General features: G+C 52.2%; 1 protein-coding gene across 2 annotated transcripts in view; it reads left to right on the top strand.

The window, feature by feature from the left end:
- Positions 1–2,725, top strand: part of FGF12 (fibroblast growth factor 12) — a 343,626-nt gene that overhangs the window by 201,598 nt on the left and 139,303 nt on the right. The gene's annotated exons all lie outside the window — the stretch shown is intronic.

The raw sequence follows: 2,725 nt of genomic DNA, 5'->3' as shown, positions 1-2,725 counted from the left end.
CGGTTAGGGCGGCTAGGAGCTGGAACCAACTTCCAAGGGAAGTGGTGCTGGCCCCTACCCTGGGGGTCTTTAAGAAGAGGCTGGATGCCTACCTGGCTGGACTCGTTTGAGTCCCGTTTCTCTTTTTGGGGTTTTTTGTTGTTCTCCCGCCCTGGCGGGGGGTCGGGCTAGAAGATCTACTAGGTCCCTTCCGACCCTTAATCTATGAATCTATGAATCTAAGTGAACCTGGGTTCATGAAAGCTTGTGCTCTATCTTTCTATATCTATATCGATACATAGATCTATATATACATATGGATCTATATAGTTATCTCTCTCTCTCTCTCAGAGACAGATAGATAGATAGATAGATAGAGACAGCACAAGCTTTCATGATCCTGGGTTCTTCATCAGCTGCCACCGTTGCTGGTTTGTTTGTGTTCAGCCTGAATATCCGTATTTTGACCAAAAAGAGCTATGTTCCCCTGCAGCTTTTTTCTGCTCTGCAGTTAAGCAGCTTTGCCACTGTCCTTTCCACGTGCCCGCCTGCCTGTTATGAAGTCTGCGGGCTCACGATACCTTTTGGGCATCTTGCTTAACAAAGATGCGGTGACGAGGCCTGAAGCGAAATAAGATACGATTTTTCCCGGGGTGGGTGTGTGGCAGTGCAGGCGAGGGGGCATTGCCCAAGGAAACGGCACTCTCCTTGATCCTGGGTGGTCTCTGCCGTGCTGCCCGATGGGGACTTTGAATGGTCTATGACAAGTTTTCTGTGTAAGACAAATTAACTGTAGAGAATGAATGATGATGCCCATTTGGTTTCATTATCTGCGGTAATATGCTCCATTTTTCAGTATAAAAAAAAAAGGGGGGTGGGGAATTGCTTATAAATAGACTTGTTAATTACCCAAGGCTTTGGCCCGTCCCAGGAGTGAGAGAGCTATGGAAATGCAAACCGGCCCAGACGAGGGACGCTGGCCTGGGGGGAGCTCGCGGCGCCGCGTGAGGCAGGGACACCAACAGCGTGTAATTACATTGGGCAAATGGTGCCAAATCTGCAAAGCGTCACTTTGGGCCCCGACCCAACACACAGGCCAATCTTCCCGCGCTGAGAACGTCCCCCAAAGTCATCCCAAAGCCTGGCTCCAGTGAGGTTTTGGAGCACACGTGGATGGTTGCTTGAACTTCAGCTCTACGTTGGTAGCGGGGTGCTCAGACCTGCTCAGACCAATTTCTTTGCTGACTTATAAGCAGATTGGCGTCGACAGTTTGAAGTCGAGTAGAAGGCAGGCAGAGCGAGAATTCACGCACCATGGACCCAACCTCCCTATAATGTCCCCCGAACAGCCTGACTTCCCTTCCTACACAGCTGCACCTTTGCATCTTTTTAATTTTAATTTTTTAAACCCCTCCAAAGGAGTCAAAACAAGCTCCTCTCCTCTTCCCCCTCCCTGCCGCTTGCTCGCAGGCCTCTCATGGCACGCTCTTTTGGGGCCCCTGCCCCTCGAGGCGCTTGTTTTGCTCCTGGTTCAGTCGGATTCACGTGCACGGGCCCATGTAAACAGCCTCTGAGGGAGCTCTGGTGCAGCGGAGGTCTGCGGGACGTTGGTTGTGTTAAAGCAGGGTTCATGCAGCCCACAACACAGATGCCAAATCGTTGGTGCTCCATGGCCCTGACAGCTGCCAAAGGAGACGAGGCTGGGAGACCATGCAATGGGAGATGGGCAGGAGAGGATTTGGTGCTCACCCACCACCATTCGTGTAAAGACCCTACTGGGCTGCACTTGCATCAAGGCTACTTATTAGCCTTAGTACAAGATACGTAGCTCCCACACGGTGTGATTCGTGCCGTGCCGGGGGATAATCTGCACTGTTTCTCCTCCTGTCTGGAGCACCTTCCGACAGGCACCTTCCAGATCGGCGCAATGCTACCAGCCCTCAGTGCTTCTCCCTGTTGCCCAATTTGCTAACCTGGGTCAGAGCTGGGGGCTTTGGGCTGTAACCCCATCAAAGGGGTGAGGGGAAGGTGCTATGCATGCTTCTTCGCTCGTTGAGGCTCATGAGGATAATTCAGTCCTGTGGGAAAGGGGAGTTTTTGAAGTCGGAGGTCTTTTCTAACGCTGGGAGGTGCAGTGGAAACTCTGGGCTTTGTGCAGCTGGAACGCTTGGAAAAAACTAGCATAGAGCACCCCCCATCACTGCTGGGTCATGGAAAGAGGGCTAGGGCCTTGGATGGTGTTTCAGGAGGTGTGGGAGGCTACTAACCTACCGTGGGACCTTCAGTGAGTTGCTTCTCCACTCCATGTGTCTCTTTTCTCTTCTCTCTTTGTCCCATCCAGACTGTTTTTTTTTTTTAATGCAGGGACTGTCTAAGCCAGCAGCCTTGACTGTAACAGGCTCAGGTCCTGCTGGGTTACCTGGCTGCAACTGGCACCTAAATAATGACAGTGCAGGCGGAGCCGTGGTGGTGCATCCCTTTGGCCACCGAGACCCTAACCACCTTCCTTTTCTGTCTGCTTATGCTGCTCCTATAGCAAAACTGCCTGGGTCTGGGGGCCTGGGGGAGGTCACATCTGAGCTACAGATGCCCACTGGGAAGGGAGTGGCTGCAGTATTTTAATTGATAGGATTGCAGCAAAATTGAGTGTTGGAAGGTCCTGCCCTCCCCTGGGTTGCCCAGCACCTCTTCCAAGTGACATAGAGGAACTGAAGTCGGGGAGATGCTGGCCCCCAGTGTGGGTCAT

Source organism: Gavialis gangeticus, unplaced genomic scaffold (genome assembly GCF_001723915.1).
Source record: "Gavialis gangeticus isolate Ggan-Ray unplaced genomic scaffold, GavGan_comp1, whole genome shotgun sequence".
NCBI lineage: Eukaryota > Metazoa > Chordata > Crocodylia > Gavialidae > Gavialis > Gavialis gangeticus.
Note: the sequence above shows the minus strand (reverse complement) of the source record. Positions and strands in the feature narration are given on the sequence as shown.